The sequence below is a fragment of the Echiichthys vipera genome (assembly GCF_963691815.1).
Source record: "Echiichthys vipera genome assembly, chromosome: 1".
NCBI classification, from domain to species: Eukaryota; Metazoa; Chordata; class Actinopteri; order Perciformes; family Trachinidae; genus Echiichthys; species Echiichthys vipera.
In genome coordinates, this window is record NC_139826.1 from 30,321,450 (window position 1) to 30,335,117 (window position 13,668).

Below are 13,668 nucleotides of genomic sequence, written 5' to 3' on the forward strand. Positions count from 1 at the left end.
GCTGACCCTCCCCCCGATAAACTATGTGTGCTCAATCTTTAAGGTAGCCTAAATCATTTTTAGTCACTGTCACAAATAACTATAGAAGGACAAATTCTCCATCTCATTTGGATTAAACATTTGCATTACATATACTGTGCAGAGAAACAAAGGCTCTGAATGTATTGATATATACCAGGAAAATCACCATATTAATTTAATGAAAGACATTCAAGATGTTAATGAACAGAATCTCACCTCAGCCAGTTTTTACACTTGCATTTCACAAACAAATCTCTGGTAAATCTGATAAACCCGCCAAATTATGTCAAAATGGTGAATCTTTGAAGCTAAGACTACAATTTTATTCCAGTAACCTTTCTTGTAGTGGCACAGTATGAACTTCCTGTTAGTTGACATAACCTACAGTTGAATGAGCAGTGAAATTACTACTTACTGCAGAATGACAAGTTTTAATTCTCCTTTCTCGTGGTTCCGCTTTCCACACAACAGACTGAACAATTCTGATCAATTTCCAATGTTGGCATCAGAGGTTCTGCTCCTGATTTGGTCGATCTCCTGCACACTCAGGAGTCAATCTGGGCTATTATTTTAATAACTTTTCTCTCAAGCTCTCTGTTTTTTTTTGCTCTACGTAACCATTTATGTCACTCCGGGGCTGAAAAATAAAGCCAACGTTGGATTTGCCAAAAAGGAAGTTTTCAGAAGAGATTTTAAAATGTTTTACTATTGAAATTTAAGGATTACAGCCTCACACCACAAGCTAAATTACTTCTTTATGGAGTGTATCGCCTGGTGCTATCCTTTATCCTTATGTTTATCTTCTTTCACCACTGTTTAAATACTCATTTCTTTGATAATGCTTTCTTTCTAATTTCCCTCTTGGCGATTTTATTGTGTCTTGGTGTTTTTGTGTTATGAAGTACTTGACACTAGTAAAATAAGGTATTTGAGCACTTGAGTTGACATCCTTTTCGCCTATGTCCCAAACGATTCCGGGACACAAAGTCCTACACCTGCCATATTTACACAGCTAAATCTCATATTTATTGACATTTGGTTTTGTTCAAATATCCTTATGAGATTTGCACTGTATTTGATATTCTGTTTGCTCTTGGTGCACTGACGTGTTGAGTTTCAGGAAATGCTCCAGATGTGCCAAGCTGGGACCGACTCAGAGCGAGCTAACTGAGGAATTAGCAATTCCATAATTGGCCGTTCAGTCAGAGGTTCTGACAGGCCGAGATGATGAAGCAGTTACTAAGTGATTTGTCTCCTGCTCTGTCTCGCACTGTGCCCGACACCAAACTTCAGGCACCAATTAGAATATCGTCTGTGTCCTGCTTTTCAGACTACTTTAGTCCTTTTCCCTGGGTCAACAAAATGTCAGACTTTTACACAGGAGACTACTGTGTGTTTCTTGTTTCTAACTGCAAATCAACTTGGTTCTCTTTTAACCATGGCATGTTACCATGACGATATTAAACACCAGTTTCACCGGTGGTTTGTGTCTCATTCATGTCCCCTCCCGTGTGAAGGTTAAACTTACAAAATACAAATTTTAACCCAAACCATTATCTTTTTCTAAACCTAACCATGTTGTTTTGATACCTAAACCAAGCTGACGTTTAAGACAAGATATTCCTTTATTAGTCCCACAAAGAGAACTTTCTTATTTACAGCAGCAAAGTGGATTGCACACATAGAAGAAGCATCAATAAGATAGAATAAAAATATGAACAATGTAAACAGAGGGAAATATAAAAATCTAAGAATAAAAGGAACAATATATTCAGCATTTTTTTTAGTATTTTAAATTTACACTAGACACAGAGAAAAATAAAAGTATTTCACATTGTGATTGAGATTGTCATTATTTATTATTATTGTGTTGGTGTGTGGTCTACTGGGAGCAGTGCTGATTGACAGCTGCAGGAAGGAAAGACCTGCGATAACGCTCCGTCACACACTTGGGGTGACGCAGCTTGTCACTCAAAGAGCTCTCCTGTGCTGTTAAAGTTTCCTGCAGGGGGTGGGAGTCATTCTCCACTCACTAGTTTGTGTTTGAATTCACAACATTAATCATGTGTTTAAAACTGTGATCGTTGAGCCTAAAAAAGTGTTGGTATGTGGCGACCTCAGCGGGTCAGAGACATTGAGATTCAACGTATCTGTGTGTATGCAGAAACGTACCAATGCCAACATTTTATTATGGCGAGAAAGTCCCCAGTAGTATGATATGTGCTCTGTGTTTGCCCTATGGCCAACTGTATGAAGTTTTAAATGTCGCTAAAGGTTGGGTTGAGTTGCCATTTAGTGAGTTAAGTGCTCTTTGGTTTTACACTTATATATATTAACTTCCAGGATTACAGATAAAGATGGTAGAAATGGTAGAAACATGAACATGGATGAAAGTCCTACCATTAAAGAGTATAGTGGATGTGCCCACTAATGTTTTCAGAACTCACTGAATGTGCCTTTAATGTCCTTCATCGTCCTCTCTGTTTTCTTGCACCGACTCCCTCGCTCTCCTGTTGCCCCTCCCGGATGTTGTGTGCTTGCCCTGACAATGCAGCATTATGGAAATAAATTGTTCCATTAGGTGCATTGTGTTCTGTCATCAGGCCAACCACACTGGGTTATTAATGGACACGGTCTGCTTTGATTAAGCCTGAAGATTTATGGGGAGAAAAAAAACCACCATGCACACACATGGTGGCGTATCAACCAACATATTTTCCTTCACTGAGGTGTGTTACACCTCGCAGGAAGTGACCTTATGAATGCTCAAACTGGAAGACCCCGGATATATGGTTTGACAGATGACAACACACGGATATTCACAGCGGCAAAAACATGCAGTAAACACTATAAAATGTAAATGACTGTCAGATGAAAAGGTTTGGATATCTTAAGATGTACTTGATAACCCATACATTAACTTGAGTTAAATTATTTGATATGTTTTACATCAGTGTGGTCTGATATATATTGGAGACATCCACAGTGCTGGATAAATAAGTCTTGGTGTCTACATGCTAACATGCTCACAATGACAATACTAACATGGTGATGTTGAGCCGTTATAATGTTTACAGTGTTCTACATCTTTACCTAGCGTAGGGCTGGGCGATATGGCCAAAATCTTCCATCTCGATATCTGTCTTTATATATCTTGGTAATGATATATATCACAATATAGCATGTTTTCTGGTAATTCAATATTTAAATAGTCTATATGAAATAACCACATGGTAATGCAGTTTTTTGTATGCTCACATGTGAATTAAATGCTTTTTCACACTTTTTAAGAACTTAAGTGCAAAATGAACTTGACATGCATGGATCAAAACGCAAGTGTTGGCCAAATGATAAAAACATTGCCGAAACGCAATTCAGCCGCTGTTTTTTTAACATTGCAATAGAAACGATGTAGAAAAAATATATAAGATAGACATTTTTTCATATTGCGCAGCGCTGGTTTAATTAGCACTGAACTCTGCAGCAGATGGATACGTCATCAGGTTTGCAGGAATTTGGTCATAAAAGAAATTATTGGACAATAATTATTCTGATCTGATAATAGCACTAGATGCAAATCAGCAGATAACAAAAATTATTAGAAGATATTTCACCAAAAGAAAAAAGGCAGCATGATTAATCCTCTGGAGACGATTAATATCTACCAAACTCATATCCAGTAGTGGTTGACATATTTCAGTGTGGAGGTGGAAAGAGCGACCAAGCAACCGATGACATTGTTCATGCCGCTTTCAAATGTATATTTAGAAGCTTCTGACCATTCGAACACTCAACAAGCGATCGTTTGAACCAATTCACGAACAGGACAGGACATCTACAAAACGAGATGTCGCTGTTTCAGCATGTTTGTTGGAGTGCAGCGTATCAGACCTGTGTGTAAGCTACATGCTAATTCAATATCTGTATCTTCACCCATTTTGTTAGAACCATACGGGCCTTAGTCATTGCCTCTCTACAACACAGGTGTGTGTGTGTGTACGTGTGTGTACAAGTGTGACTGATCCCATTTATCAGGCCAGTTAACCCTTGGCAGCAAGTAGTAATACAGAGCAGAGGACCAGAGGGGGATGCAGGCACTCGCTCTAATTAAATCCCCCCTCCATCTACCCACCCACACCTACACAGACTGCCTCCCCTCCTCCGGCAGGAGAGACTATGACCTTCCAACCCAGCCCCGCCCCCTGCTGCCTGCATCTCCCACCTCAGCTCTGCAAACTGCTAAGCCCCACATGGAAACAGTTTTCTGTTCATATGGGAGTTTACATCTCAATCTTTGGTGTCACTTACTTCAGCCACACTGTTTGGATTAAATTACTAATCTGTCACATCACAGTATGCTCAATGAAAGACAGCTCTCACTCACTGCTCAGTGTTTGCACATCACTTAAACAGATGAGGCCCCATATAAACACGTAGCAAGTGCATCAAAATAAAACAGTCAGATTAGAAATAATCAACATTGGGTTTTTAAAAAAATATGAACGTGATGTCACAACAAATGTGTTTATGTTTTCAACCATGCATGCGGCACCTTGACGTGTTCACCACTTCGGTCCTGACAGAAATAGCTCAACAAGTATTGGATGGTTTGTCAGTAAATGTGAGCATGTTGAATCGGTGGCTGATCTCGTCTATGAGAGAAATCACTCCGATTGGCTAAAGCATAAAACTCTACGTAAATGTTTGTGTTATTGTTTGCTAGTGGATGGTAAATAAAAATAGTTCTTTGGGGCGTGCCGTTGATGTTAACAAGTACAGACTACCGGCACCTGCTGGTAAGGGAAGTTGTTTCATCTCACCCACGTGCAGAAAGTACACACTGGTTGGCCGTTGACTGTAGTCTTCGCGATGTGTTCAAGTCTTTTCGGCCCAGAGAGCTAGTTCTTTCAGTTTGGTGTGTCTGGGCCTTAAGTGCAGCCTCACAGACTCTAACCTCGTTTTTGTATGTGAAGATTACATTACTACAAGACTGAATGTTCTTTTGTCCAGGTCATCGTTGTCCCCAAAGAAATTTAAGTCAAGAGCAACTGGACTTGATTGTTTGTTTGTCCAGTTGCTCTTGACTTCAATTTCTTTGGGGTTTACATTACCACATAAATCGTAAAGCTCTAGTCCGATACTGTGTAAGAATACAGCGGCATAATGGTTTACTTCCCTGTTTCTCTTACAAGCTGTGCTCACAATGCAGCAAATAAACCCATTTAAATTCAAAGAAAAACAGGAACATTGTGTTCAACTGTGTAAAACTCTTCCCACATTGATCGATTTGCTTTTTCTGTTGTTAGAACTGTATTTGCTTTCCCAGGGCTGTTGAGCTAATCGACATATGATGATGATGTTTTTACCCTTTCAACTATGTATGCCTTCACTGAGCCATTGACCTTTTCTAATCCAGCGAGTGGTATATGATCTTATTGCTGACTCAAAATAAATGTGTCCTTCTTTCACTTGTGAAGTAATGCCAGTGAATAAAGTAGCATTAATGTGAATAAGTGTTTGCACTGGTGTGAAGGCGCACAGCTGGCTTTTGTGTGGCACGCTGGGTTCAAAAGTGGGTTAAGAGCAGGGTAATTTGTCTGGTTGACAGCATCAAAGCGGCTGGCATCATTAATACAGTCCCCGGCTGAGGCGTAGTCACAGCGGCTCCATCCACTGTTTGTGAAGGTTACACATGAACTTGCATGTAAGCACAGGTACCTGGGTAAGAATATGTGCAAATTAGAGAAAGAAATACAGCCTTAAATGTTCAACTATATATTTTCTTTAGCTAACTGGGATGCTGTATGTCTCTGGGACCATTTTGAGTTCGGTCATATTTGAAGTGCAGCTACCAATTTATCAAAACAAAGTTTAGTAGCACAAAAATGTTTAACTGTCTCACACAACAGTGATGAATGTGAAATGATTTTTCCATCAGTCACTGTCCATCTTCTAAAGGCAGATAAATAGCATGTTTATTACTAGCACGTTCTAAAGATTTTATTTCTTTGACTGTGAATCACTTTGTGACTGGTGTCCGTGAAAGGTGTTAAATTAAATAAACGTTGCTTGCTTGCTAAAGGTTCTAAGAAAAAACTGTCCTACGGCCCAAACGGAGACTGTTAGACCAGATGAAAACTGCCTTATACGTGGTTGTGACTTAAATTACGCTCAGACACCCTTTTTGATACAAATGTACATGGTACCTATAGTGCAGAGAGGCCTACTCTGTTTCACTGTATGTGGGAGTGTCAGAGATTAACACAAAGTGTTCCAAATTAAGCTAAATTATGTGTGTAATATATACCCTGAAGATTAATTGTGAGGAAATCCAAATGTCTGCCTTTTACAGGGCAAACATGTAACTGCTTTAAAAAAGAAGGATATTTAGATCTGAATGGATTAAGGAGATATTTTGCAGTTTGGGGGCCCTTCTTACAAATACTGATTTTGCAGATGTCGATGATAAGACACCGACTGTTGCTACTGTTGTCACTGGTTACATGTTTGCACATAGGGAGGATAATAGGAGGGTGAACAGATTTTTATATATTTATAAAGCACATGGTTTTCCATTTACTGAGAACGTTGAGTTTCTGAAAGTGTTTGGAAAACTGAAATGAACAAAAGTCACTAAACATATAGTGAGAAAAAAAGTAATGATAATGATTTCTTCAATATACAACAGTGCAATATAACCACAACATTGTGCACTGCAGTCATTGCCTGCTCAATAACTAGCGGCTGCACTGCCTTAGCTCTTGCAGGGTGTCAAGTGTAGAGACGGCAGGTAGAGAGGCAGAGGGAGTGCCAGCAATGTGCTCAAGCTAAAATATTTATCCAGTAAGACAAACAATTTAAAGGCTGATGTGGTCCAAACTAAACTTTTATTCATTATGGCTTAAGTTGCATCTGCTAAAGTCTCATTGCCATTGTGCAATGAACATAACTACTTAAGGAACAGTCTCTAAGTGGTTCTGGGAAACGTGGGAAATTACAAAAAAACTTCTTTTGAATGAAGGCAAATACGCCTAAAATGATCATTTAGCACAAATGTGATGGCATAATGTAGACGTGCAGGAGAATCTTAAGATACGTTTTGTTGTGCGAGATAAACTCAAAAAACATTGAGAAGAATAGTTTAAGGCAAAAAAAAACATTGTCTTTTTAATTTAATTAAAAACAAAACAAAGAAAAAACACGAAACAGACAAATTAATTGGATGATGTATAACGGAAAAAAGAGTTTCTTCTAACAGCAAACACAATGGACTCATTGGCTAGACTTGTATTCTATTTGCATGAAACTTAAGAGATCCTACTTTGTGTGTGTGTGTGTGTGTGTGTGTGTGTGTGTGTGTGTCTGCATGCATGCATATAGAGGGTCACGTCAACATCTCATTTATGTAATGGCTCCACATTTATCGCACCCTGACATGACTGACAGGTGGAAATGACATCACTAACATTTAAATTGTTGTCCTTCTCTCTGCAGAGTAATACATCCTAAGTGATGCATATTCCACCAACAAGCTATTTCTACACTCATCTACACCATCTTTACGCCACCGTTCTCAAACACACACATGCTTTAATTCCTGTCTTGTTTTCTGTGTTTCATTTTACTGTCCCCCACAACCTCAGTGTCACTGCACTATCCAATTGGCATAATTGAGCCAGGTCAGATGATAAAGAGACCTATAACAATCAATGCAAGTGAAATAAAAAACAGCTCCCAGTTATTACTTTTGTCCTCTTCTAACGTCAATCAATGCCTCTCCCCTACATCAGTTTAACAGACTGGGACTGCTGTGTATATTTTAGGGAATACGGTTTGACATCTCAGAAGGAAGTATGAAAAGAGAAGATGAAGGCAGAAGAGGAGGAGGAGGAGGTGGTTCAGCAGTATCGGAGCTGAGATAGATGAGATGTGACAGGCTGCCTCTCTTCACGGCACCTTCTCATCAGCATGGCACAGCTGTCACAGCCCTATTTCAGGAAAATTAAACGGCCTTACGGTAAACCGGCCCGCCTGAAGGGAGGGGCTGGAGGAGTGTGTGGGCGTGTGTGTGTGTGTGTGTGTGTGTGTGAAAATGAATAAGCTTGTAGTATGCAGATGGGTTTTCTGCTCCTCTCCTCCCCCAATCTGTTCCCCTCCTTTTAAGCACCATCCTCTCCCTTTGACATGGTAATGGCTCCAAATTGATGAAGACACTTCACTCATTCAGTGACAACTCTACTGGCAAGCGACATAAACACTTCCTCCACGCCTCCTCATCCATCACTCACGAAGCCCCTCCCTTCTGCCTGCTTGGCATTGGCTGGGCGGGAAGTTGTTCAATCAGCTAATTTGCTCTTCTTTGGCCACCGTTAATGACTGCGCCACCTCTGGATTATCTTGTCATCCCATCCTCTTAATCAGCACTGATGAACTGCTCATCAAACTATTAGCCTCCTTTTGCCCTTTGTCAAGCTTCGTAAAGGTTATATGCCTGTAATTAAAACTAATCTGTTGGGTCACATTTCTCTCTTTAATTGACAGAGCAGAAGTCATTTCAGTAGCATTTATATAGTGACCAAAATACCGTAACTCTCAACGAACTTCAAATTCAGAAAATTGCAATTAAATGAAGCACAAGAGGTTTAAGGAGTCGTGCCACAAATAGAAAAGCTGCACATTTACCATTCTCAGTTTGCTTCTGTTTTAATTATTTGCAGAATTTCTTCAACAATGCTGCCGTCAAAGAAATGGTTTCTCAATCTATTTGTCCAGGTGTATCTTCCTGAACATCTTGGAAATGCGCGTACTCTGAGTGGATCTATAAACACAGTTGAATACATGAGAAACCAGAGTCAAATTCCTTGTGTGTGTGAATATACTAGGATGTTAAAGCCGATTCAGAACTCATTTGCTGGGGTTTTCTTAACAATATATATTGTAAAAAGTGAGATTTTCATGTCTTTATTCACAAACGGTGCCTTTAAACGAGGCGTCAGTACTTCAGTGTAATTGTGATGTCACAACTATACTGCCGAGACAGGAACTAAAACAGTACAGAACATTATAGTTCATGTTCTGGTAGATGCCCAAAAAACAAGAAACATGAACATGAAAACAATCCAACATAGGTTCTTTAAATTGCAGTGTATTGAGCCCGGTCTACTGCAGTAAACAGTATTTCTGAAGGAAATGCAGAACTGCGGGATTTAAACAAATCTTTCATGTATTAAACATCTGTTTACCATGTTAACCTGTAATCAAATAAAAAAATGGTAGATTCCTATTCTTCCTTAATAACATTTTAGTGTACAGTATATATATGTATTTTTTTATTATTTCAAGACTCATTATTTTTGAGTCAACCTTCATAGCCCTTTAAAGCCTAATTATCATGTTAACAGAGTTGACAGGGTGAATAGTCCTCTTGTTTTTTTTTTTTAATGTTATCACTATTAAAACCTTACAGCATATTATCATTAATATTAGCTGCATCAATTCACTGCTATTATTCTTCTTCCTTGACTAAAGCTAACTAATCATAAACTACTTATTTATTTAAGTTTTTTCCCTTCGAAGCCTTTTTAATTTTTTTTTATTTTACCAATCAGATTGTTTGAAGTGAACAAAGTCAGGAATAATTCACAGAAACAAAAGGATGATAAGCCTGTGAATGTTCTCATTTGTCCAGGTCATCGTTATCCCCGAAGCAATTTCAGTCAAAGCAACTGGACTCGGTTATTTGTCTAGGAAGACGTTTCACCTCTCATCCAAGAGGCTTCATCAGTTCAGGATGATGTGTGCAAAAGTCAAGGTTATCAGTGTCAGTGCCAATACTGCCTTTATTATTCAGAGCCGTTAGCGCCATGATGTGAAAAATCAACATGAAATAGTTTCTTTGTTAAAAATTTCAGTGCTTCAATGATCGGTTACATCCACTCAGGTGAGAATTTATTTAAGAGTTGATCGACAGATTTCCTCCTAAAAGAAAAGAGACTGGACTTGGTGCTGCTGCTTTGCACACTTGTTAGTTGATTTTTTTGGGGTAATGTATTATACTTTGCTTGGGTTCTCTAGTTTTCAATTGTTTATATCTCATTTGTGCCTTATTTGATGTATTTCTTTAAAATTGTATAATTATGCAATTGCTATTATGCATTAATGCTTGCATAATGACATTTTTGAATCCGACAGTGAATATTTTAATTTCTCTTGAGCTTGAAAATAACACATGAAATTAGTAAGTAGCCATTATTGTTACCTTCATTTAAAAATAGGGAAACAAATAATCACATCATGTTGATAATCATATCTGAATAAATAATCTATTTATGCAATTTCTATTTCAACTTTGCTGAAATAAATAAGCTTCAGCTGAAAGTACAACCTTTAGTTGAAGGTGACCATCACAAAATATGCAGTGCATATTGGTGCATACACACTGATACTGTGGGGCACGGTGAAATTCAGGGTTAAGATCAGAAATGAAGGAATCTCTATGTGCTGATTTGTGTGTTTGCTGTAAACTAGAACCCGTCCAGTCTGTCTCACTTTTGAGCTGAAGATCTTGACTTAACTGCCTGTTTACGCCACTTTTCGCTGCTTCAGCACAAACATGCAGCACTTTCACTGCAGGTGAAAGAGTTCTGATGCCTTTAAAAGAATTTCATAACATCCATCTGACCTTATACAGCGAATAAAAACTATCGATCCTCCCCCAACTCCCACTTTAAAAGACTTATTGTGGAGCTCCATTTCATCTAATCACTTGGCAAAAGAGTCCAGGGTCTAAATAAAGAAAGAATAAATAAAAAAGTCCCTGGGCCAACGTGTTGCTCTCACCTTTGCAGATGAAATTACCCGAAAAGCTGTTACAAATCAATATAATCAATGCAATCAGCTAACTGACACAGGCAATCTCCTGCCAGTAAGTAAAATACCCCCAGCGGAGATCTTTCAATCTCTAGTGCCATAATTGCCCCCAAGGGTGACGTTAGGGTGTTGCATTTTGTACACTTAATTAAATTAGTGAGCTCTGTGGACAGGGTAGGTTGCCGATCTCATAGAGAACGGATAGATCTGGCCCTGAGCCAGTAATTAAGGCAATACCTTTCCTGATTACGCCAATCCCCCTTAATGAACTCATTATGCATTTTAACCCAAACACTCCCATGAATTAATGAGCACGAAGAAAGCCCCTGGACGGAGAGAACGCCTCGATCACAAACATAAGGCATAACTCATCCACTCAACGGGGCAGACGTAATGTCCATATTTCTCCCTCTTTCAGCAGCAGCCAAGGCTAATTTGGACTTGAGTGACAGCAAAAGTTCTGGATCTGCGCACATAAAGCTTTAAAGAAATAGGATCCTTCGTCTGGGAAGTAACAACAGAAACTTTACTGGCCGACTTTACAAGGTCTCACAGGAATCATGTCTGAAATCAACGTGTTCAGAAAACTTTTGTGTGCTCATTTCGCACGCATAAGACCACATGCTCCCACCAACATGGGGTCTGAAAACATATGTGTAAAATGATTTAAAGAGACCTAGGAACACTGCAGTGTGGGAGCAGCTCTGTGCTGACCCATAATGCTTTGCTAATTAAATAATTCACTAATTGATTCATTGCCAAATCAATAAAGCCTGCAGATGGTTTATGGTGTGAGAGCTAAAGTGTGTTTGTGGACTGGGTTGTATGGTTTCAAATGAAACACACACACACACCAACACACACGCACTGTATCCCCTAACTGAACGATAAGCAAAAGCACATGAAATTGGTGCTAAAATGTGGCCGAGCATTGAGTTGACCTTGCGCTTGTGTTGTATGACATCATTTCAGACCCTCACAGGCAGATGATAGTGAATATAAAAAGGTGTGTGACAGTGTGTGTGTGGGCACATGTTGGACCCATAAACACGGCTCCGTCCTAGACCCAGTCCCCAGGGAGTCTGGGATTTGTAGGTGGGCCTGAAGAAGAGATCAGCTGGGATATAAATATTTCAAGTGTAATGAATCCTTAGGGTGTTTGTGTGTAAAAGGGCACATGCACTGTAAATATGCGGTGTGTTATGTATACTTTACAAACGTTCATTTGCGTGTGTGTGCGTGTGTGTGCCTGGTAAGGTCGGCATTACCTCTGAAAGTAATTGGGACAGCAGTGAAGTGTGACATCTTACTGATCTAAGTGGACGTAAGGGTTGTAAATCCAGCTACATGGGCAGTTTGATATTTGTTTCCAAGGATGTGTGCACAAACACACGCACACAAACACACAGAGAGGTGCAGAGAATAGTCACCAGTGCTCAAAATACTGGCGGATGAAGGTTGTGTTTGTTTGCCACGGGAGATGATTCATCTATGACTGAGCCAACTTAATTAAAAAAATGCAGGTATTTTGCATTATACCTATGGCAAACGTATTCTAAAAGCTCTACACTAACATCGTTACACTAAAATTATTCAGGAACAACACTCCATATGATTAGTAAACACGTAAGAATACTCACTTTAAAGACATAATCTGTAAGATCTGGTTAATTGTCTGTTAAGTTATTCAATATGAAAGAGTGAGTTAAAACAATGATGATTGATCAAATAACCCACTAATGAAAGCGCCTCTACTTGCCTCTTTGCTGAGTATTTCAATCAGTGTGTCTGTGTCAACATTCCCTACCTAAGTGTTGTGCGCGGTTGGTCTGCCTAGCTGGAGCTTGTCAGTCGGTTATGCTGTGTTCAGACTTGTCACTTGTGCTTGGAAGTTGTGAACTTCCAACTTCCATCATCCGACAAGTAAAAGTGTGATGAAAGGGAACGCTCAGGTCTGAATTCCGAGTCAGGCTCACTCTTATGTGTCTGGGAGATGAGGTCACAGGAGGCTCACCTGCAGTAACATCTTCCCGCCAAAACTTTCTTAATTCTCAATTCAAGGAATGAATGTCACCTCATTGGTACTATTGCTCTTTGCTACTTTATGTGGTCCCTAAGGTTTTACAAAGGATTTTGGAAATTGGCTGGTAAAGATGTTTCAGCCAGCACAGCATTTGGCTCTCATGTTGGGTGATAAGGCCTGGCTCAGACTCGATATTTCTGTTCATCTCAAAACGTGTTGGATGAAGTAAATAATCTGGATTCTGTGCAGACCAGCTATATTCTTCAACACCTAACTGGGAATGCAATGTCTTTATGGCCATGATTTTGCTTTGTTAAAACAGGAAAGAATAGTGTTAGTTGTTAGCACACTATTGTCATCAATACTGTAAAATTACCATCCATCCATCTTCAACTGCTTGTCCCTATCGGCGTCTATCGCAGGGAACATAGAGACAAACAGAGACAACCATTCACTCTAACATTCACCTACATCATCTATTACCTAACAAGTGCATGTCTTTGGACTGCGGGAGGAAGCCGGACATTTAAAGCAGGAACCCTCTTGCTGTGAGGCGAAAGTGCTAACCACCACCGTGCCGCCCACTGTAAAGTCACGATTTCTCTTAATGGGAAATAAGGGGCCCCCAAACTTTAAAGTTGACACAGTGAATTCAGAGAGGGAGTGTTCTCCTGGCATCCACCAAAGCAAGTTTCATCCATCAGACTGCCAGGTAGTAAAGTGTGATCCATCACTCGAACACAACAGCACGTTTC